Here is a 25185-nt window from a genome sequence, read left to right as displayed (position 1 = left end):
ATGGGACATTCAAGCCAACACGGTTTCGATTGCAGTTTACTTGTTTGCAAATTGGGCACAAGGACCAAAGATATCATAGAGAGCCAGTGTGGTGTAGTGTTTAAGAGCGGTGGTTAGGAGTGGTGGACTCTAATCTGGAGAGCCGGGTTTGATTCCCCACTCCTCCGCATGGACGGCGGATGCTAATCTGGTGAACCGGGTTGGTTTCCCTACTCCTACACATGAAGCCAGCTGGGTGACCTTGGGCTAGTCACAGCTCTCTTAGAGGTCTCTCAGCCCCACCTACCTCACAGGGTGTCTGTTGTAGGGAGAGGAAGGGAAGGTGATTGTAAACCAGTTTGATTCTTCCTTAAGTTGTAGAGAAAGTTGGCATATAAAAACCAACTCTTCTTCATCATCTTCTCCTTCATCTTCTTCTTCATCATCATCATCATCATCATGTGGGAGATACAGCTCATTGGGGTGAAACTTCAGAGGTGTTCTGCAACTTGCGTATCTCTTACGCAATTGGAAGAAGAGAACCCCAAAACCTTGGCAGATGACACCTAAAGTGTTCCTAATTTATGAGAGACGAGAGAATACCAATAATCTCACTATTTTAAATGCAAGTGGGATAAGTAATCTTTGGAACAGAAAGACGATTGCAGGAGAAAAAGAATTACCCATATGAAAGTATTGAGAACATAATCTGAGTGGGGGAGAAAAGTGAGTTCTAGTTGAATATGTGTGTGTGTGTGTGTGTGTGTATTCAAATACCCCATCAGACTAACTACCTGTAGGGCTGAAGCAAAGCTAGGCGAGCAGAGGGCGGTAAGGGGGGGGGGGTTCTAGGATGAAATATCAGACTGACCCGGAATCCATACTTGGTGTTTTTAAAAAGCAATTGTTATTCTACCACTGTAACACCTTGTTGCCAATGGCAATGTAATTAAAGCAGTGAGGACTCATTTTCCAGCCTTATCTCTTAAGCTCGTCTGAATCAGAAACTGTTTCTGGTAACAGAGAAAAATGTAATGTCAGGTTGGAATGCTTATGTATACACACACACTCACCTGCTACCCTTTATTTAATACTATATATATATATATATATATATATATATATATATATAATCTCGTGTGCCTCTATATATGTGATTTTCTGCCTTCTCTATCCTCTGCACACATATAAACAGAAAGAGAGAGAGAGATCCCCATATAGAGATATATGCTCACCCGGCACCGACGCACACTCACAGTTTAAATTTTTTACTCACCCCCTTTTCTCCTCTATTAAAATTCCGAATGGCTAAGAGGATTTTCTCAATTTAGTCATACTTTTAATCTTCGCTGAAATGAGTGATGACTTCTTATAATAAAAAGTTGACAGGCTTACATTGCGCACCGGTGGATTAGTTTCCCTTGGTGATGAGGTTTTCTTTTGTGCACCGTGTGTCTGTTTGATGGAGGTTTAACAGAAAGCATTTTGGCAGAAATTGGATGCAGCAGGGATCATCTGGAGATGGCGGCTGTTCGATATTAACTGCACACAGTAACTTTCCCCCCCTTTTCCTTTACTTCTTCTGAGGTTCTTTCCCCCTCCCGCCCCTTCTTTTGCCAGGTGACAGAAGCAGCCAAAATATTACTTTTTCTTTTCTCTATTCTGAAAAGAAAAGGAGAAGGGTTAATTAAAAGATTAACTGTCGGTGCGCATTCCGGTCAAGCTTCTTAAATATATTTATTTTGCTTTTGGGTATTATTTAATGAAGGTATGGTCAAAGCATCCACTAAAGAAAGATATCAGACCTGCAGACATTGGTGTGTGGTTTTGTAAAAGCAAAGAAGGTTCTTTTGATCTTTTTGGGGGGTGAGGGGGGAATACCTTATGGAAGAACAGGGATGTATTTTCTCAGAGGCTTTTTGAATGACAACAAAGTATAAATCCCGAGCAGTGGTTTAAATTTTCCAGTAGGTATGGACTGTATACCAGGCATCACTTTCTTCTCATGTTTTGGCTGGGAATTGTAAGATGAGAGCTTGCCAGACAAGTATCTCATGATAGTGCCTAGCCTATGGTAGATCTACTCAGTTTTGATCTACTCAGGTAGATCTACTCAGGGCCGGCATAAAGAGGTATGCACATGATGAATTCAGCATCCATTAGTGACCTGAATGTTTGAATGGAGCTAACCACTGCAGAATTTTGGGGTCATCTCACATCACCTCAAAATAATGGGATTCCCCCCCCCCCCCGCAACAGAGTTGCAATGTTCAGTTGCGAACACTAAGGAACAGGGTTATTTCTATGGTATTGGATTGGGCTTACGCAATTGGGCTTATGCAAATAATGTACCATGTGTAGGCTGGCCAGCTCCAGGTTGGGAATTACATGGAATCATAGAATCATGGAGTTGGAAGAGACCTCCAGAGTCATCTAGTCCAACCCCCTGCACAATGCAGGAAATTCACAACTACCTCCCCCCACACCCCCAGTGACCCCACCTCCAGGCCCAGAAGATGGCCAAGGTGCCCTCCCTCTCTTCATCTGCTTAAGGTCATAGAATCAGCATTGCTGACAGATGGCCATCTAACCTCTGCTTAAAAACCTCCAAGGAAGGAGAGCTTACCACCTCCTGAGGAAGCCTGTTCCACTGAGGAACCACTCTGTTTGGGGAAAAAATGGAGGGAGGGGTTTGGATGAGGGGAGGGAGGGACTTCAATGGGGTATGATGTCATATAGCCCACCTTCCAAAGCAGCCGTTTTCTCCTTGTGAACTGATCTCTGACACCCAGAGATCAGTTATAATGGCGGGAGATCTCCAGCCACCACCTGGAGGCTGGCAACCCTAACCATGTTACATGGGTGTTCTCCAAGGAGGCTCATATACTTCCTGATTCATCTGCCTCCATTTTCTCCCCTGGTTGACTTGTGGAATGTGGAGATGACCCAGGCTGTAGACATTCTCGAAGTGGCCTCCTCGCTTCTGCAGAGCCAAGGATGCCCCTTGGTTTACTCAGGATCTTGGGATGGTGAAGCAGTTGGACAGCCATTTGGAGAGCAAGTGGGGGTGGGGGGGACTCAAAGTGAATGCAACCTAAGATAGTATCATGGCTACTCTGTGGCAGTGATGGTGATGAAGATGAATACATGAACACATGAAGCTGCTTCATACTGAATCAGACCCTCTGTCCATCAAAGTCAGTATTGTCTACTCAGACCAGCAGCGACTCTCCAGGGTCTCAGGCAGAGGACTTTCACATCACCTACTTGCCTAGTCTCTTTAACTGGAGATGCCGAGGAGTGAACCTGTGGCCTTCTGCATGCCAAGCAGATGCTGTACAAACTGAGCCACAGTCCCTCCCCTGAGCTCTCTTCTCTACCACCCTGAGCGCTCTTCTCTACCACCATTGCATCCATGCAATGCTTTCTGGCCGAATATTTGCTGGTTGTGAGTGGGCTCTTCTCAGCCCCCTGAGGATGTAGACCCAGAAAATGTACATGCCAACTGAGACTCTTTTGTGGTGCATTTTGCAGAAAAAATTGCTCACAGTCAACATAGATGCCACACTAAGTTCACACTAAGTTCAGTCTCAGGATGCTTCACCAGTTTTCTTCCCTTTGAATGCCCATATCGTTGGACCCCCTGACCCAAACGTCACCAAACTCGAGGGTTCTTCTGAGGAGAATCACCAGCAGCTGTGCTGCAAATTTAGTGCCTCTATCTTGAAAAACTGCTCCTCAGAGCCCCACAAAGATCTCCCACTGTATGCAGTTGGAGAAAAACAGTAACCAAGCACCCCCGTTCAAGACAATTATGGGAACTGTAGTTCCCACAGATGCTCGGGTGTGACATTGGCCATTAAAGCCTATGGGAATTTTTTGCAGGGCTGGGGGGGGGGGGGCTGTTTTTCAAGGTAGAGGCACAAAATTTTCAGTGTAGCTGCAGATGACTCTCCTTAGAGAAACCCCCAAGTTTGGTAAAGTTTGGGTCATGGGTCCATATTTTTGGGTCCCCAAAGGGGGTGCTGCCTCCTTCCTTTGGAAACAATTGAAAATGGCAATAGAAGATGCCCCCCTTTGGAGGCCCATAAAAATAGACCCCCTGAACCAAACTTCAACAAACTCAGGGGTTCTTTTAAGGAGAGTCACCTGCGGCTATGTTACAAATCTGGTGCCTCTACCTTGACAAACAAGCCCCCCATAGCCATGAAAAAAATGAGGTTAGATTACCAAAATGTGCTTTATGCATGGCCACACTTGGAAGCTGTCTGGAAACATCATTTGATCCAAAATGTGGTGACCAGGCTTCTGTTGGGAGCTGGATATAGGGACTGTATCACCCAAAAGATCTGTATGGACTGCCTGTCTTTTACCAGGCATAATACGAATTGCTGGCTCTTACCTTCAAGGCTATTAACAACTTGGGGCCAGAGGACTTGAAAGTCTGCCTCCTCCCATATTGTACAGCCCACCCATTCAGATCCTGTTAACAAGCCCTGCTCTCCCCTCCCCGCCTATCTATAGAGGTGAGGTGGGTGGTGACCATAACTGGGCTTTTTCGGTGGTGGTACCTTTCCTGTGGATTGTTCTTCCCCATGAAGCTTGCCTAGCACCTACGCTACTCTCACTGATGCTAGGGGGTGCTGTGAATTTCTCTCTATGAAGCTGTCCAGAATTTATGCTTAACTTGTTCAACACTCACAATGAAACTGTGAGCCAATCAGAGATATATTTGGATTGCATTTTTTTATGTCAAGTCACAGCCGACTTATGGTGACCCCATAGGGTTTTCAAGGCAAGAGATGTTCAGAGGTGGTTTGCCATTGCCTGCCTCCACATCACGTCCCTGGTATTCCTTGGAGGTCTCTCATCTAAATACTTGCCAGGGTTGAGGCTGAGTGTGTACGACCGGCCCAAGGGAGAGCGGTGTTTGGGAAGGGGAAGGACTTCAGTGGGGTAAAACGCCATAGAGGCCACCTTCCAAAACAGCTTTTTTTTATCCAAGGGAACTGACCTCTGTAACCTCGAGACCAGTAATTCCAGGAGATCTCCAGCCACCACTTGGAGACTGGCAATCCTAAAGAGAGAGTTTAACACTTCCACTTCTGCAGTTATTAACCCTGGTAGGGGAAAAGACCAGCACCTTCCCTTTGCCTGTCATTTAATTTTCTTCCAGGGTCAATAACAGACTGGGGTGGGGGAGTTGTTTTCATTGCCAAAACAATGCAGTTTGGAACACATGAACATGCTAACACACATGAAGCTGCCTTATACTGAATCAAACCTTTGGTCCATCAAAGTCAGTTTTGTCTACTCAGACCAGCAGCAGCCCTCCAGGGTCTCAGGCAGGGGTCTTTCACATCACCTTACTTGCCTAGTCCTTTAACTGGAGGTGCTGGGGATTGAACCTGGGACCTTCTGCATGCCAAGCAGATGCTCTACCCCTGAGCCAGAGCCCCTCCTCCGTGCAAAACAAAAACTGTGGATCACAGCCTTGTGCATTAGCAATTTGCCTTTTTAAAGTATTGGAAGATCCATTCACAGATCTGCCAATTAGTCCCAATGAGCAAAAGAAAACAGAATACGGGAACTTTAAGTTAATTTGGCAGAAGAATTCCGAGTCCACTGCAGTAACAGTGGATTCCGAAGGAACATCATGAACATAAATAAGCATTCATAGATGATGCTGTGATATCAAGATGTTTTTAACAAAATGAATTGAAAGAGAAAGTTCAAGACAAATTTATACAATCATAAATGAGGATATTTATGAACCATCTGAGAGGATTTTTTAAATTTTTCTTTTTTTCCAGACTTCAGCTGCATGAGCTAAGTAGGGTTCCTGCCTAGCTAATGGTATTCAGATCCTGCTGCAGATAGGAGACCCTGAGTCTTGATGTCTTTGCTAGCAAAGGATCGTCTTCTACAGTCAACCTACTGTTATCATTTGTAAAAACTGCAAAAGAGATTCCAGAAATCAAACTTCATAACATGTGACCACATTTGAACCGTATCTAGCTTGGCAGGATTCCTTAATTAACCGGCATCTGTCCATCATGTCTGCACCATCTTTAATCTTAATTCAGTCTACCTATCACTTCCCTGACATACTTCCTCTGCTCATCCATTTTGGTCAGTGTTGTATTTTGCAGTCACTTTAACCTACGGTATCTCCAGTTGTGCCATCAGGGCTGGACCTCGGAGTGGAATTTCAAGGCCCTGGCTTAACCGAGGGCCCCAAAAGCAAACTGTAGCTTTTCATTTGAAACATATATGAATATGTCTAATTCAGAACATGGCCCCAGGATGCGGATCAAAAAATCTACACATTGAGGTCATGTACAGTGGGATTTTTTTCCCCAACAATGCTGGGGAAAACCTTTGGTTTGCCAAAAAAATAATAATCTAAAAATAAAAAGGGACAGGGAGGGTGAGCAAGTGGGGAGGAAGCAAGGGCAGAGCATGTGGGAAGTCTGCTCTCCAATGAGTTCTCACAGGTCCCCGTCTTGTTACCATCTAAAGGGGAACGGTCATAAAACAAGTATCTAAAATGACCTTATTGTTCCACAGCTCTCATTACCTGCCACACCCCCAAGTGGCCACAGAAGAAAAAAATTAAAGGCAGAGTTGCATGTGGTGCAATATCACTTCTGATAAAAAGCTGGAAGTGACATAGGGTAGCTCTAGAAATCACTAGGAAATCTATGATTGTACCATAAAGTTTTTCAGTGATTCCTAGCGCTTCCCTAGTGATTCCTAGAGGCACTTCCAGATTTTTTTAACGGAAGTGATGTAGTGTCACAACTGGTGTTGCAGCCCCCTCATCCCCGTACACAGCCCTCCCATGGGTTGCCCATTACTACCTGACAACCCAAGTGTAAGTTGTACCAGCCCAGAAGAATTATTTTTGGCCCATCCTGGATCCACTCCAAAGCCTGATCAATTCCCTCAATGCTCACAAGGCATCTTTATTAATTTCAGAGTAGAAACTGTCCATCTGTAACATCACATGTAGTTCAAACAGTCCTTACTCATACCACACCATTTTTTCCCAATGACAATTAAACGGTTGTTTGGGATCTTTTAAAATATTGAGACCTTCATGTGGCAGAATGAGTAGGGTGACCATCCTGCCTAGTTTCTTTGCCTTGTTGTAAAATTAAAGCGCTATTATTTCGCAAAGTGCTAGTTCTAATGGCCAACAAGTCACCAAAAGATATTTCCCCCCCTTCAAAAACCAGAAGCGATGTACTTGGTAATAGAAATCGGAAGAGCCTAATCTACCATTACCTCTGTGTGAGACAGCAAGCAGTGACAATCTTGCCTCCTTTGTCAAGTTTCAAGAACATTGCAAACCTTAATTTAAACACTCAAGAGATCTTTGCAGCTTGTCAATCTAGTTAATGAAGCCTCCTATTTGTCCCTATTTTAAACAAAGGCTGACTTTCTTTAAAGCCCTTTTTAAAGCACATCTCTGATTGCCCAAACAAGCTGTGTTCTTAAGGGATGAATAATCCGGCAACATCTTTTTTATCTCCTTTTTATTTGTCCATGTTTGTATCTGTATGCCTGTAGCGTGAGTTATTTGGGCAAAGAAAGGCAAGTAGAACGATCAACGTTTATAAGCCGGGTTGCATGTTTAATTGGAAGATCAATCAGGTAACGTTGCTGCTGATTAATTGGTAGGGCTGAGACTGAAAGGTGTACTTCCTTTTTTTAAAAAATGGTCATGGTGTAGTGCAGCTTTTGGCTTTAATGGCAAGTGGGGAGGGGCTGTGGCTCAGTTTGTAGAGCATCTGCTTGGCATGCAGAAGGTCTCAGGTTCAATCCCCGGCATCTCCAGTTAAAGTAAAGGTAAAGGTCCCCTGTGCAAGCACTGGGTTATTCCTGACACATAGGGTGACGTCACATCCTGACGTTTACTAGGCAGACCTTGTTTACGGGGTGGTTTGTCAATGCTTTCCCCAGTCATCTTCCCTTTACCCCCAGCAAGCTGGGTACTCATTTTACTGACCTCGGATGGAAGGCTGAGTCAACCTTGAGCCGGCTACCTGAAACGGACTTCCGTCAGGATCGAACTCAGCAGAGTTTGGACTGCAGTACTGCAGTTTACCACTCTGTGCCACGGGGCTCTTCTCCAGTTAAAGAAGTGACGTGAAAGACCTCAGCCTGAGACCCTGGAGAGCCGCTGCCAGTTTGAGTAGACAATACTGACTTTGATGGACCAAGGGTCTGATTCAGTAGAAGGCAGCTTCAAGTGTTCATGTGAGTGTTAAACTGTGATCTAAATTGTAGGGTGTGTGGCAGTTCCGTGTTTGCATGAAGACAACAGGGGCCGTGTGGCACCCAGCTGGCCACCTTGAGCAATTAAAGCCCCATGCACTGTACCTACCCATTGCCCGAACATTTGGTGAATACATTCACTGAACATAAGGAGAGGGAGAGCAGGAATGTACTGACTAGGGCTGCCAGGACTCTCACCAGCAGCCCTCATTGCCTACCACTGCTTTGAGCAGCACCAGGAGAACTTTTTTTAAGTCAGGGAAAAAACAGAAGTTATATCAGGTGGCTCTAGGAATCGCCAGAAACTCTATGGTAAAACAACAGCGTTTTTGGCAATTCCTAGAACTACCCCCACTTCACTTTCAGTGAACTACCCCCGAAGTGATGTCACAGTGCAAAGCACACTATGCTGCCCCGTGTCCCCAGCCACGAGGTTGGTGTCCCCAGCACATGGGGTTGGTGTGCTCCTGGAATTAGAACTGATCTTCAGACTACAGAGATCAGTTCCCCTGGAGAAAATGTCAGCTTTGGAGGGTGAATTCTATGGCATCACACCCTCTGCACTCCCTCCCACCCCAAACTTCATCCTCCCCAGGTTCCACCCCCAAATATCCAGGAATTTCCCAATCTAGAGTTGGCAACCCTAAGAGTAGCAACATATGTGGGGCAGCTGCTGCCCAAGGGAAGACTTAAGGCCTTCGGGCCCAAAGGCTGTCCTTTCAAACCAACTGACTCTTAAAACAACTGTCATGATTTGTTAAAAGGCACAGCTATATGCAGTTACGGGTGGATCAGGCGGCTGTAGTTTGTCCCAGGAATGAGAGGATCTTGACAGAAACAAGTAACTTTTGCACAATGTTTAGTAGATTCTTTCATTTCAATGTTCAACAGGAGTCCAGAGGCACCTTAAAAACCTAACAAGGTGGGATTCCAGAACAAGCTTTCATAGACTACATCCCAACTCAACAAAACATTCAAGACCTCAGAGCTCCAAATCCATACAAACTCTAGAGTCTCCACAGGTTTGTAAGAGAGAAATATCTAGTTAATGTCATGTGTGAATCGTATCTATGGCAGCTCTGCTGTGCACATAGAGTTATTTGAAGTTTAGGATATTACAGCCTAAGGATTTCTTGCTAGTTTTTGGTGACATTTCTCTCTGTGATGCTCACTTCTCACTTTGGCAAATATTACCTTTATATTTGACCTCCAAGTCACTTTTGACTTGACCTGCTTCTCTCAGGAAGTCCACACACAATGATCTCATTGTAAACAGAGCCTTTACCTAAGCAAAGTTGGAAGAGGGACAACAGTAAAGTCTTCTGGTCCCACAACTTGACAAGGAAAAACTGAGGAAATAAGAGCCAAAGCAGGCAAAATACATAGTGGGATCTCCAGCATATTTGTCCTTCAAAAATGGTAATCACGAGAAGCCCAGTTTGGGTTCCTGTGCAGAGGGAGAGAGGTTTAACTAGTTCCCCCCATGTTATATTCCTGACCTCAAACAGCCACCAGAACTGATAGTTGCCCCACTGAGAGAAACATACAGGAACCACATAAGCCATTTCTCCTTTCCTCTGAGTCGTGATCTTGCTCTGAATCAAAGACTTTAAAGGGGAAATGTTCTGTTGATCACAGAGCTTTCAACATCTCATCTAGTTTGGACATGAGTCTCGACACATCACCTCAGAAAATGGGCCTCTGCTTTTGTCTGACAAAGAAAAGGGAAGGAGGAGGAGGAGAAATCTTCCACTTCTTTGCTTGCAGAAAATGTCCACAGAATACAACCTGTTGATTCTAACTTAGTCCATGTGCATATATGCCATCAAGTCTCTACCGACTTATGGCTACCCCAGCTAGGGGCTTTCAAGGCAAATAAGAAGCAGAGGTGGTTTGCCATTGCCTTTCTCTGCCTTTGCCTTCCTTGGTGGTCTCTCATTAGGGTTGCCAGCTCTGGGTTTGGGAAGACCTGGAGGTTTTGGGGGTGGAGCCTGAGGAGGGCAGAGTTTGGGGAAAGGAGGGACCCCGGTGGGGTATAATGCCATAGAGACCACCTTCCAAAGCAGCCATTTTCTCCAGGTGAACTGATCTCTGTCACCTGGAGATCACTTGTAATAGCAGGAGATCTCCAGCCACCACCTGGAGGCTGACAACCCTATCTCCCATCCAGGTAACAAACCTGCTTGGCTTCCGAGATCCAATGAGATCAGGCTACACCATGCTGCCTTCCCTCCCCAACTTAGTCTAGGAGGCATATAATTGTTCTCTTTTACATTTATGCAAATTGAAGTTTTACATTGCACAACTGAAGACAGCGTGGTGTGGGGGGTAGAATGTCAGACTAGTATCTAGTAGAACCAGGTTCAAATCCCCACTCTGCCATGGCAGCTTGTTTGGTGACCTTGAGCCAGTCACACACAGCCTGCTTGTGTGTGTGTGTGTGTGTTAAGTACCGTCAAGTTGCTTCCGGCTCATGGTGACCCTATGAATGAAAGTCCTCCAAAATGCCCTTTCTTTGACAGCCTTGCTGAGGTCTTGCAAATGGAGGGCTGTGGCTTCCTTTATTGAGTCAGTCCATTTCATGTTGGGTCTTCCTCTTTTCCTGCTGCCCTCAGCTTTTCCTAGCATGACTGTCTTTTCCAGTGACTCTTGTCGTCTCATGACATGACCAAAATACGACAGCCTCCGTTGAGTCATTTTAGCTTCTAGGGTCAGTTCAGGCTTGATTTGATCTAGAACCCACTGATTTGTTTTTCTGGCGGTCCACGGTATACGTAACACTCTCCTCCAACACCACATTTCAAAGGAGTCTACTTTCTTCCTGTCAGCTTTCTTCATGATTGTCCAGCTTTCACACCCATACATAGTCTGCTTTTACAGGGCTGTTATCAGGATAATATGGAGGGGAGAATAATATTATAATCTTCTTTGGGTCTCTGTTGGGGAGAAAATTGGGATAAATATAAATAAAAGAATAAAGTATTTTTTTCCTCAGAAATGCGTGTGCTTCAGGGTTGCCAGGTCCCTCTTTGCTACCGGTGGGAGGTTTTGGGGGCGGAGCCTGAGGAGGGCGGCATTTGGGGAGGGGAGGGACTTCAATGCCATAGAGTTAAAGAATTGTTCTAAAGTTTCTATTGCTTAGATCAGGGGTGGGGAACCTTTTTTCCACCAAGGGCCATATGGATATTTATAACATCATTCGCGGCCATACATAATTATCAACTTAAAAATTAGCTGGCCAAGCCCCAAGCAGGCATCTGCCCAAGTTTAACCCCCCCCCCCGCGCCGGAGTGCGCAAGCAGCGGGTATCCAACCAATGGCACACTTGCCCATCTGGTGGCACAGGAGGGTCTCTTGCACCAGCTGGGCGTAGCCATCCAGCCACACGCCGGAGTTGTTCCTCCTCCGCATGATCGGGGCTGGATTCTACAGCTGGCTCCTGCTACCTCCGCCTGCAGAGATCAAATGAGGATGCACTGGCTAAGAACTCCCCCCCCCCATGCATTCTGGCCTGCCCCCTTTAACCCCTCCATTGTCGCCACTTCTGCCCCCAGCCCTCTTGTAGTTCAGAGGGAATACGTTTCTCCACGGCCCAGGTGGGAAAGGGTTAACACAGTTTCTTGGGCGGTTTTAGCAGCTCCATAGCTGACAACTCTTCTGCAAGGGGGGGGGAGTTCCTTTTCCCTGCAAAACAAACTCACATCCACCTTGAATAGAGGCTATTCCTGTCCACGGGAGGGGGCAGATTGCCAGTCATAGATCCTTCTGAGCTAGAGATCTGCCAGGACCCACAAAGGGCCAGACCAAATGATTTCGCGGCCCTTAAACTGCCCCTGGGCCTGACGTTCCCCACCCCTGGCTTAGATCAACTGATGAAGTGATGAGAATGTAAATTATTTAAAAGCTCGGATATTGACACATTTTGGGTATATCTTGTTTTAGTTTTTTTTTATTTCCCCCTCCCCCCTTTCTTCTGTATCCTATAATATAAAAATTAAAAAAAATGTCAGAGTCCAATTGCCAAAGCGGACATTTTCTCCAGGTAAACTGATCTCTATCAGCTGGAGATCAGTTGTAATAGCAGGAGATCTCCAGCTAGTACCTGGAGCTTGGCAAGCCTAGTCTGCTTATATCTCATTCTTACATTATTTTAGCTTTATATCCACTAATTTCAAATTCAACAAAACTGGAAGTATTTTAGATAATAATACTTTAATTTTATTTAAATCTGTTCAAAGGGGGCAATTTGCAAACTTCTTTTGATTCACTGTGCTCATGACGTCATTTCATCCCTTCTGTGCCAGCCAGTAGACTCGACTGAAGCCCAAGGGCAGGTGGGAACACAATGCAGGAGGTCTGTCACAGGAACACAGGAGGAAAGTCAGCTGGTTGACCAGGGCAAGGGAAGCGTATTACCTCCTCCTGGCTGTTGTCCACAGGGTTCAGTACTGAATGTCTAGGAGAGAGGAGTATAAGTGATTCTCTGATGATTAGAAATACCCGTTGGAGTTTGAAGTAGGTGGGAGCATATCCAGGGGTTTGGTATTTTTTTATATATATATGAAACAAATTTCAGCTCATCAAATGTGTCCACATGAGTGTTTATGGACCATGCTCTAATGAGATACTCTTCCACATTTAAAAATTTCTTCCTGTGGAACACTATCATTCTCACCAAATTGTTCAAGAAACGGAAGAGGCTCTGCTCTCCTTGCTACTGGTTGGGTCCAAACCTTGCTTAAAATATCACCACTGGTTAGAAAGTGGCACTTTACTATAATGCTGCATCCTCCTGGTCCAGGCTTGGTGAGAAGATAATGCTAAGGACTGAAACGTCCCCCTGTATCTCCCTTCTTTGGCCAGAGTTTGTAGGTGGTGCACAGCTGTAGGGTTGCCATGCTCCAGGTGGGGTGTAAAGTTCTCCTGGAATTACAGCTCCTCTCCAGACGACAGAGATCTGTTCCCCTGGATAAAATGGCTGCTTTGGAGGGTGAACTTTAGGGCATTTATACTATACTTAGGTCCATCCCCTCCCCAAACCCTGCCCTCCCCAGCCTCCTCACACACACACACACCCGCACCTCCAGGAATTTCCCAATCTAGAGTTAGCAACCCTACACACTAACAACATCCCTATCGATGTCTCCCAAGTTTCTGGATTTGGTGCGAGCTCAAGTTGTTACATCAAACCATCTTCATTCTCATAAGTAAAATCTTCATGTGTGAGAATGATAAAACCTATGGTGCAGTGCAATTGTGAGTGTAACTCATGTGGGTCATCTGTTTAATAGGAGGAATTATTGAATGATTTGACAAGTGACTACAACCTACCCATGTTTTAAACTGGCTTGCAGATAGGCTTTCTGCAGAAATGCCCTGCTCGTGATGAGGAAACGGATCTGCCAAAATGGGATTTCTCCAACGGGTTTTGCACATGCCATTATGTTTGGAGGCCATGTATCGAAAGAAATGCAGCTTTAGCACGGCACTTTGCAGTTTCATTACTTAAATATATGTGTCCCTGCAAGCATAATTCCCTTGACAGGAATAAATAATGGATGTTATCCATAAGATATTGAGCCCCTCGCCGAAAAGGATGAGGAAAAGCATGTTTGAGCTACCTTGCACAATTCTGTTCGCACCTGCACTCAAAGTCACTGGATAAAAGTCACTTAAAGGACTGCTTGTAATGTGTCATTGGCTGCCGGCTTGCAGTGTCAGTTTGGCCACGAGAAGAACCCGGGAGTTTATTAGATAGAAAAGACCGAGAGATGAAAAAGAGGAGAAGTAATGGAGCTTGTTTAACTCCTGCTTTTCATTTCCCATCGGGCATGTGCTTCATTCAAGTTGGTGGCTGCTCTCTCCACCGGGGAGTGTTTGGAGCATCAAGGCTGCCTGTGTGCTGTTCCCCCTCTTCTGTCCATCCCTCTGGAGAAGCCAAAAACCTAAAATGGCCCATGGGGCATGCATAGGGCTGCCCAGGTGCCCCCTTGGCTCTGGAGGGGGGTTTGGGGGGGGCGGAGCTGAGGCAGGGTTGCGTGCGCACGGCAGCACCAACGCAATTGTGTCACTTCTGGTTTACACCCAGAAGTGCCGCATCGCAATGGGCCTTTTACCACTGGTAAAAGGCCCATTTGCTATACGGCGTTTCCAAGTGTAAACTGGAAGTGATGCAATTGTGGCAGTACAGCTGCGTGCTAGTGCAATCCCCGTTTCCAAGCCGGACACTGGATTGGCTGTCAATTAGGGACCCCATAAGATTGGACCCCCTGTCCCAAACGTTACCAAACTTCAGGGTTCATGCAAGGAGAGTCCCTTGAAGCTACGCTGCAGATTTGGTGACTCTGCCTCCAAAAATACCCCCACTGGAGCTTGGGAAAAAATCCCCATAGACTATAATGGGCTCGAATTTCTTCAGTAAACCCGGAAATAAAGCCGAAATACCCCTTTACCGGTATGGGTATTCTGCTTATCCCAGGCTTACCGAAAAAATCAGGCCCAATAAACCCGAACCTGAAAATTACCAATTTTATTTTTTTACACAACCTTATTGCCAACAGGTTGGGAAATTCCTGGTGACTTGGGGGCAGATCTTGGGAGAGTATGGTTTGGGGAAGGGAATGACTTCAGTGGGGTATAATTCCATAGTGAGGTATAATTCCATCTTCCAAAGCAGCCATTTTCTCCAGGAGAACTAATCTCTGTTGTTTGGAAATTATCTGTAACTCCAGGAGAACATTAGTACCCAACTGGATGTGGCAACCCTATGGTTCCCTTTTCCATCTCACTGTCACAACAACCCTGTGGGGTAGGATAGACTGGGAAAGAGTAAGTGGCCCAGGGTCACTCTGTATTTTTTTGACTGAATGGAGATTTAAACACAGGTGACTTGCCTAGCCTTCTACCCACTACACTGACTTTCTAAACAGTCAGTGTGGTATAGTGGTTAAGAGTTGTAGACTCTAATCAGGAGAACCAGGTTTGATACCCACTCCTCCACATGAGTGGCAGACTCTAGTTCCACCACACCTACACATGAAGTCAGCTGGGAGATCCTGGGCTAGTAACAACTCTCTTAGAGCTCTCTCAGCCTCACCTACCTCACAGGGTGCCTGTTGTGGGGAGGGGGAGGGAAGGTGGTTGTAAGCCGGTTTGATTCTCTTTAAAAGGTAGAGAAAATTGGCATATAAAAACCAACTCTTCTTCTTCTTCATGAGATATAAATTCCAAGGATGGCCCGAACAAGTTCTCCATTCCCCCCACATCTTCACTTGGTGGCAATTTTTGCCCCAGGTCTTCTAAATGGGATACTCTAATGCTTCATACTGATAACAGAGGACATTTCTGCAGGTTCCTTCCAATGCTGCCAAAAATCTGACTGCCACTGCATAGAGCATTATTTATTTTTTCTCCCTAGGGTTAGTTATACTATAAACATATTCCACTTCTTTCATATGCAACCACCTGCCATTTATTTTTTATTTTTTGCTTTATTGCTGCCAGAAGGTTTAAAGGTATGCTTTTAAATATCTTGAAAGTTTCCTGTTGATAAGCAAAGGTAGTCTTGGTGCTCTTAAGTAACACGGGAAAACACAAACATTTCATATCATGATTTATTTTCTCCTTGATAGAAACAACCTTCGCTGCATGTGGTTTCAGTAACACCCGTGTCTACTGGGGGGGCAGAGACCTCCAGGTATTTAAGAAAGAACTGCTAGGATGACCAGAGGGGCAACAGTTAGATTTTACTAATTCTGAACTTTTAATAGTTCTGATTTTAATACTTCTGAAAATATAGTTACAAAACTATTGTTACATGTGAATAAGCTTTCTAAACCTACCTAGAGGCAGGTTTAGAAAGCTTATTCACATGTAACTATAGTTTCATAAACGGCAGTCAACTCTGTACTAGGAAAGGAAGATATGTCAATACAGCACATTTGTACAGTTGCCAACCTCCAGCTGGGTCCTGGAGATCTTCCGGGAAAAAAGCTCATCTCCAGACGACAGAGATCAGTTCCCCTGGACAAAATGGCTGCTTTGGAGGGTGAAATCTATGGCATTATACTCTGCTGAGATCCAATTATCGCATGAAGCTGCCTTACTGACTCAAGCCATTGGTCCATCAAGGAGAGTACTGTCTACTCAGACTGGTAGTAGCTCTCCAGGCAGAGGTCTTTCATGTCAGCTCTTACCTTATTCTTAACTGGAGATGCCAGGAATTGAACCTGGGACCTTCTGCATGCCAAACAGGTATTCTGTCAGTGAGCCAGGGCTCCTCCCCAAACCCCATCCTCCCCAGGCTCCACCCCACAAATCTCCAGGTATTTCCTGAGTGAGAGCTGGAAACCCTACTCATTTGTGAATTCCCGGAGTGTCATTGGGAACGACCACCCCGAGTCCAACCTGGACACATGCCTAAATATTGGTCTAAATATATTTACAGGTTAGAGTGTCAGAAACAGAATCTGTCAGACCCAGGTTCGAATCCCCACTCTGCCATGGAAACTTGCTGAATGACCTCAGGCCAGTCACACCCTCTCAGACTAACCTACCTCACAGGGTTGTTGTTAAGACAAAATGCAGGAAAGTAGAACAATGTATGCCACTAGGGTTGCTCTGGGGTGGGGGTGGAGCTTGAGGAAGGTGTGGTTTAGGGGTGGGAGGGACATAATGCCATAGAGTCCGCCTTCCAAAATGGCCATTTTCTCCGGGTGAACTAATAGGAGGAGATCTCCAGCTACCACCTGAAGGTTGGCAACCCTATATGCCACTTTGGGCCTCCATTGGGGAGAAAGGTGGGGTAGCAATGAAGTAAATAAATACATAATGTCTCCTTTGAGTTTGGAATAATTTACATTTGAGACCCACAGGAAATGGGGGGTGGTTAATGGGGGTAAAGGAAGAAAAAAGTCCTTTGCCCCTTCCTCCTTCTTTGTTTCTCCCTGCGGCTTCCAGCTCTCCCTTTACACCATCTGGCTCTTTTCATCCACCTCTGTCGCTCTCTTTCACTCCCTCCCACCTCAGCCTCCCCCTAGGGTTGCCAACCTCCAGGTTCTAGCTGGAGATCACCTGCTATTACAACTGATCTCCAGCTGACAGAGATCAGTTCACCTGGAGAAAATGGCCGCTTCAGCAATTGGACACTATGGCATTGAAGTCCCTCCCCTCCCCAACCCCCACCCACCTCAGGCTCCACCCCAAAAACCTCCCACTGGTGGCAAAGAGGGACCTGGCAACCCTACCTCCCTCACATACACTGTCTCCCCCCTCTCACATACTCCCTTTCCTATCTCCTGTTCCATTCCCCCATTCTTTCCCACACACTCTCCCACCATGGTGTGATCCTCCTAATGGACGTGATGGGAAATCAAACTTCCTCTGCTCATTCCCAATTTTCCTCTCAAGCCAATCACCTCATGCCCTCCAATGGTTCATCTGTTCGCCACGGAAAAAAATGCATTTTTGAGTTTCTGCTGTCTTTGCATCTGAGTAATAAGCAGCATTCCTTATTTATCATCCCACAAGGCAGAAGGGTGGTAGCTGAGTGCTGGGGAATAACAGGATTGCTCGTGAAGTCATACATACCCCAAGGTCAGTGGGATGGCATGCATCATCTGAAACAAGAGATGTGATGAGGTTCTTTGTAGTTGATTGAGATAGGAGGAGTGGGAAGAAACTGCAATGCCTGACTGGTGGTGTAGTGGTTAAGAGTGGTGGTTTGGAGCAGGGGATTCTGATCTGGAGAACCAGGTTTGATTCCCCACTCCTCCACATGAGCTGTGGAGGCTAATCTGGTGAAACTGATTTGTTTCCCCACTCCTACACAGGAAGGCAGCTGGGTGACCTTGGGCTAGTCACATTCTCTCAGCCCCAACTACCTCCCAGGGTGTCTGTTGTGGGGAGGGGAAGGAAAGGTGATTGTAAGCCGATTTGATTTTTCCTTAAGTGGTAGAGAAGTTGGCATAAAAAACCAACTCTTCTTCTTTGTTGGGGGTGGCCAAACATAAGAAGAGCCTGCTAGATCAGACCTAGAGTTGCCAGCCTCCAGGTGGTGGCTGAAGATCTCCTGGGATTACAACTAGTCACCAGGTAACAGAGATCAGTTCACCTGGACACAATGGCTGCTTTTGAAGGTGGAATCTATGACATTATGCCCATTGACATACCCCCCTTCCCCAAACCTTGCTCGCCTCAGACTCCAGCCCCCAAATCTCCAGGGGTTTCTCAACCCAGAGCTGGCAATGCTGCCATCTAGTCCAGCATATATTTTCACACAGTGGCCAACCAGTTGCCCTGAAGTGCCAAACGAACAGGGCATAGAAGATGAGGCCCTTCCCTGTTCCTGCCTACCAGCCCTGTCTTCAGAGGTTTGCTGCCTCTGTAGATGGGGGCTCCCTTCACTCACCATGGCTGGTAGCTGTCATGACCACCATTGGGTGGTCCATGGACTCAGACTCGGAATCCTTAGAAGAGTAGCCTGAGGAACCAAGACCATCCATCACCTATGGAACAGCTGAGATGTCAGGGAGATACCTGTACTGCAACAGCCCCCTCAGTTTCTGACCCATCAGCTTTAGGGGCTGAACTCAAGGAACTAGCAGTTGAGGTGCTACCACCAGAACCTCCAGCTGAACTCTCAGATCCTCAAATATTAGGCATGCTCCTTTGATGCTAGAGAGAATAGGTATGCATCATGACTAGTATCCAATTTTCCTAGTAGCCCTGAATAGCCCTCTCCTCCATGAACATATCCATTCCCTCTTAGAGTCTTCCAAGTTGGCAGCTGTCACCACATCCTGGGGCAGGGAGTTCCACAGTTTAACTGTGTGTTGTGTGAGGAAATACTTCGTTTTATCTGTTTTGAATCTCTCGCCCTTCAGCTTCTAGAGGGGGTGAAAAGCTTCTCCCTGTCCACTCTCTCCATACCCTGCATAATTTTATAGACCTCTATCATGTCTCCTTTAACCGCCTTCTTTCCAAGCTAAACAGCTTGGAACCGCTCCTCATACGGCCGTTGCTCTAGTCCCCTGATCATTTTGGTTGTTCTTTTAGAAACAGAGGCCAAATTCCTAAAAAGAAGAAAAGATATGAATTGCTGGATTTCAGGAAGAAATTGGGTCCCCAAAAAAAGGAATTAAGAGAAGTTCCCTTAATGATGCTCTTTTGAGTATCCTGCTTGCACTTTGTGGTCACTGAATTGCAGTTGGAACTGGTTAAATGGTGGAAGAAGAAGAAGAAGAAGAAGAAGAAGAAGAAGAAGAAGAAGAAGAAGAAGAAGAAGAAGAAGAAGAAGAAGAAGAAGAAGAAGAAGAAGAAGAAGAAGAAGAAGAAGAAGAATTGTTTTTTACATGCCGACTTTTATCTTTTGAGGAGAATCAAACCGGCTAACAATCTCCCTCCCTTCCTCTCACCACAACAGGCACCTTGTGAGGTGGTGTGGTTGAGAGAGGTCAGGGAGAACTGTGACTAGACCAAGGTCACTCAGCAGGCTTCATGTGCAGAAGTGGGAAATCGAACCCCGTTCTCCAGATTAGAGTCCGCCGATTTTAAGAAGAGTTGGCTTTTACATGCCGACTTTCTCTACCTTTTTTAAGGAGAATCAAACCGGCTTACAGTCTCCTTCCCTTCCTCTCCCCACAACAGGCACCTTGTGAGGTAGGTGGGGCTGAGAGAGTTCAGAGAGAACTGTGACTAGCCCAAGGTCACTCTGCTGGCTTCAAGCGCAGGAGTGGGGAATCAAACCCGGTTCTCCAGATCAGAGTCCGCCCCTCTTAACCACTACACCCCGCTGTCTCACCACGTAGTCGCAGAGGGGAGTTTTTAAGCTGATTCCTCCATCCGCAGCGGCTTCCGAAGGAAGACGCAATCATTCCAACTATAAAACATGTTTTACCAAGAACTGTCGCTGGCCGGCCTCACAAATGAGCCCTTTTCCAGTGTGAAAAAGACCTTCCAGAGTTCCCAATGAGCCGTCCCCGAGGTAATAAAGAGAGGCCGTTTTACAGCAAGACCGTGTGTAAGACAGCATTGTCAGCTGTGGTTTATTTAAAGCACAAGGCCCGGAACAGGAAAATAATGACTTTAATAAAATTTACTATTGACTTTGTAGGCTAAAATCTTCCTGTCATCAGAAATCAGGAGTGTGGGGGGGGGGGGACCTACCCGAAAGCCCTTCACTTAAATGTATTCCTTTAATATTTCAAAGCAAGTTGTGGCGCGCTCTTTTTTTTTTTTTTTTAATATACTTGCTTCTTCAAAAGATACTGTAGTGGGGTGGAAATTAGTATTTTTAATAGAAAGTTAGAATTGCTTACATAAGGGAAACGCTGGTAATGACCTATGACACTGTCTGTCGGAAAGCAACGTTTGAGGGAACGGCAGAAAGCAGTTAATCCAATTCCTTGAAAAGCTGCAGAAAGCGATGTCACCAATGAATGATTTATAAATTACTGAGCGTCCTTCTCATCTGGAGGATATCTTTTAATCTTAGGCTGTAGTTTTCTTTTTCCGTGGAGTGAACTCCAAAGAGCCTGCTGCGGAGATACACAGAAGGCCTCGGCCCGGTAACAAGGTTAGGGTCATTGCTGAGATATCGGGGAGGAAACGGGGGCCGGTGGAGGGCACCGGAGGGACGGGGAGGGGCAGACCGCAGACGGCATAATTTTATTTTTCCAACCAATTTGATTCAACGCTCTCTAGTTTGCTGACTGTGCATTAGAGAGGTCATGCCCGTCATAGGAAAAGCAGTGGGAAGGTCCTTCCTCTCCTGTTGTTGAGTGCCCCGCACAAACACACATACACACACACACACACACAGTTAAAATAAACTGCGGCTTAAAAAAAAAGTTTTCTACCAATGTATGATGGTTCAATTTAGAGGTGAAACCTTTTAATAAAACCTCGTGAAATGAATGTTTCGGTTTATGGACTCTGTTTGTGCTTCCCAGCGGAGTGCTTAGCGTCGCGAAGTCGACGGTTTCATCCTTTAGTACCGCCGAGTTGCATCGAGGAGAGGCCGGGACTTTGGGCTCGGAAATTGCCGCGTTACTCTCTCTTACTACCTATCCATGGAAAAATCTACATTCCGAACAGTTTCCCCCTTTTACTTAAAAATACGATTGTGGGCTAATTTACATTGCACGTAATTAATTAAAAACGAACAAGGCTATTTCGCGGGGGATCTTAGCGCAGGCTCCCGGGGACTGAAAGAGTATTCAGAAGGCAATCAATTAAAGGCTTACTCCAAAGCAGAGCATTTCTTTCCTGGGAGGCTGGCACGGAATCCCAGCAAAAGTCAAATACACTGGGTGGACTGCGCTTCACGGCCATACGCGAGGAGATTTATTTTTGATTAGGGCAAGCTTTAAACCAAAGAGTGCAGGATTTCCAGAAGTATCCGTTTCCTCTATAATGCATAGTTTCTAGACATGATGTGGGAGCTGCCGTCAGCAACACAGAGAAAGAGATCGCTCCAACGCCGTCTGCATCCAGGTTCATACTTTCACTTCAATGGAAGCTCCGCCATGGACTCCTTTGTGCCTTCCATTGGAGTGAATGGGAAACATAAGAACATAAATGTTGCCTTTTGGGGAGGAATCCAAAGGTGTGCGTAGGCTAGACAGAACGCCTGGGAAGCTCATACAATGATGTCATCCTTTAATGTTGTCTCCTGCCCTAGAACATCTGGTATAGAGACATATACTGCTTCTAATCATTATTTGAAGCTACATTACACTGAATGAGAACATGAACAGTGCATTCCTGAGAAGAATGCCTGTGCCGGTCTTTGGAGGCAACGTGGCTGTGCTGCCTCCAGAGGAGCATAAAAAATCTGTGCAACCCTTCATAGGGTTGCAGGGGAGATAAGCCACCTAAAAAGGTGGCGTATCTTGCAAAAATAAAAAAGGGGTGTTCCCAGCCCGAAAGGGCTTAGGAGGCCACTTAACGGTGGCTCCTCCCCAGCCCGGCGCCGGAACGCTCCGGGAATGTTTCCTGGGATGCTGGTGTAGGCTTTGATGGCATTTGGACACCGGTGGAAGGCCCTGTCAGTGTCCTGGGGTGGTGCTGCTGTGGCAGCAGCCGGCGACCAGCAACCGGGCCTTCCCTCCGGCGTTCGGGCCGGAGGAATGCCCTGTAAGTGATGTAGCCTAATATTGTCTCTTTTGCTTACCAAGATCTCTCCTAACCCGATATCCTTTTAAATAGACCAGGAATTGAACTGGTGAGTGGCTGTATAAAAGGCAGGTCTACTGCCATACCGTGAGTCCAATTTGGATCGGGGCCACACAACAATCTTTAAAGAACCATAAATGCTTTTAAATGGCAGCAGGAATTTTTTTTCCTTATGAAACCCTCTTGAAAGAAATGGCCGGACTATTCTGTATTCCTGCTTCCACTCTACATTTGGGCAATTCACTGTCAGATGGCAGCAACCTGTAATGCAATTTGCATGGCCTGTCATTGAACTGTTGTCGTGCTGGAGGTGACAGAGGTGCCGTGCCTTTATGCAGCGGCTCTACGTACTAATTTCTTTATCAAACCTCTGAGCACAGAGTAATGGGAAGGCAAGATAATGGGCAGAACATGTAACAAACCTGGCTCGCAACCCTTTCATGCATACAGAGTTCTCGAAAATGTTTGCTTCCCTCCCTGGTTGTTCCTTAACTGTGTAACAGGATGGCTGAAATTTCCAAGATCCCAGGGAAGAATTTAATGACTCTATCTATCTATCTAGGAGCCCCGTGGTGCAGAGTGGTAAGCTGCAGTACTGCAGTCCCAAGCTCTGCTCATGACCTGAATTCGATCCTGACGGAAGTCAGTTTCATGTAGCTGGCTCAAGGTTGACTCAGCCTTCCATCCTGCCGAGGTTGGTAAAATGAGTACCCAGCTTGCTGGGGGTAAAGGGAAGATGACTGGGGAAGGCACTGGCAAACCACCCCATAAACAAAGTCTGCCTAGGAAACGTCAGGATGTGACGTCACCCCATGGGTCAGGAATTACCCGGTGCTTGCACAGGGGACCTTTACCTTTACCTTTATCTATCTATCTATCTATCTATCTATCTATCTATCTATCTATCTATCTATCTATCTATCTATCTATCTATCTATCTGCACATATACATATTTACATATTTATTCCTTACATCAAATTACTTCATTTAAATTTATTAAAATTGAATTAAATACACATTTTTTAATAGAGGATTGTGTTGTGGTTGATGAGTTGCACATTTCAGAACCTGACTTTCCCATTTACCTTGAAAGTAAATCGGAACTCAAAAATATCCTCAAGTCGAAAGTGACATCCAATTTTCTTGTATTTTTATAAGCCTGATCATTTATTTATTTTTGCTGCTGCTGTTGCTGGAAATTTAAATGTATGCATCAAAAACTGCCTGGAGACAGCCACGCAAGGCAGAACAAGGTATCACAAAAGTTGGCCACTAAAGAGTTGGGGTCCTGATATTGAATAAATTATCCTGCTGTTGATCATGACCCTGTATCTTCACAAAATTATGGCAGCTCTTGACCCATCATAACAGTATTGGGACATGAGGTGTTACTACATGCTATGGAGAGGAGAGGGAGAAATTCAAAGATGTGGCTCAGATCTGGCGATACACAAGTGGAAACGTACATGAACTTACATAGCTCTGCTTGTGCAAGATCTCCTTAGGATGGCATTGTTAAGAGGAGCTACGCCCTTCTAAGCCCATTGACTTCAATGGACTTACAAAGGTGTAACCTTGCTTAGGATTGCACTGTTGAGCTCCCCCTTCCACAGCACATGAGAACAATTCACATTGCCCTGATCCTGCTGGTTTTTAAGGTTGAAAATCATGTTAGGAATTCTATTCACAGAACTCCAAGACTGAGTTTGATCCTTAATTAGACTTAAAACTGCACAATACTCTAAAATGAGTATTTATCTAGGAGCCTTGTCTCCCGATATTAGAACGGTGTGCTGATGAAGCCGCTTGCGCGGCGGTGAAAACGTTAAAGTTAATCCGGACTGCGTTTCACACAATCCGTTTTTTTCCACCGTCCTTCTTATGGACTTTGTTTGTTGAAGCCTTTTGGACTTGAGTAAGAACTTCAGTGAAGATTGTTGAAGATTCCGTGAGACTCTTTGAGAGCCATGTATTTTTCCTGCTTGTAATGTTTGTTGTTTGTTCACTGTGCACTTTTTCACTGTACTAAACTTAGGTTGCATTTACGTTGTGTTGGTACTTATTTTTTTCCCTAATTCCATTAGTACCAAGTGCCCCTTTTCTCCAACCTCCAGGCTGGAGATCTCCTGCTATTACAAATGATCTCCAGCTGATAGAAATCCGTTCCCCTGGAGAAAATGGCCACTTTGGCAATTGGACCTCCCCAAACCCCGCCCTCCTCAGGCTCCACCCAAAAAATCTCCAGGTATTTCCAAACCCAGAGCTGGCAACCCTACTAGTAGGCAGATGGGTTGGTGCAAATTGGTGGAAAAAACTGGATAGATGTAAGCATTGTGAGATTAATATGGCTCATTAAAAAAAAAAACTTCCAATCCAGGATGACCATTTTGTGGATTGCAGTAGGGCAACAATTAGTCATCACTCCCAATGTTCCTTTGGAGCAAGCCTAAGCATGTCTACTCATAAGGACATAAGAACATAAGAAAGGTCATGGTGGATCAGACCAAGATCCATCAAGTCCAACAGTCTGTTCACACGGTGGCCAACCAGGTGCCTCTAGGAAGCCCCCAAACAAGACGATAGCAGGAACATTGTCCTGCCTGTGTTCCACAGCACCTAATATAATAGGCATGCTCCTCTGATCCTGGAGATAATAGGTATGCATCGTGACTAGTATCCATTTTGACTAGTAGCCATGGATAGCCCTTTCCTCCATGAACATGTCTACTCCCCTCTTAAAGCCTTCC

This window comes from Euleptes europaea, chromosome 3 (assembly GCF_029931775.1).
Source record: "Euleptes europaea isolate rEulEur1 chromosome 3, rEulEur1.hap1, whole genome shotgun sequence".
Classification (NCBI taxonomy): Eukaryota; Metazoa; Chordata; class Lepidosauria; order Squamata; family Sphaerodactylidae; genus Euleptes; species Euleptes europaea.
This window is presented reverse-complemented; position numbering follows the sequence as displayed.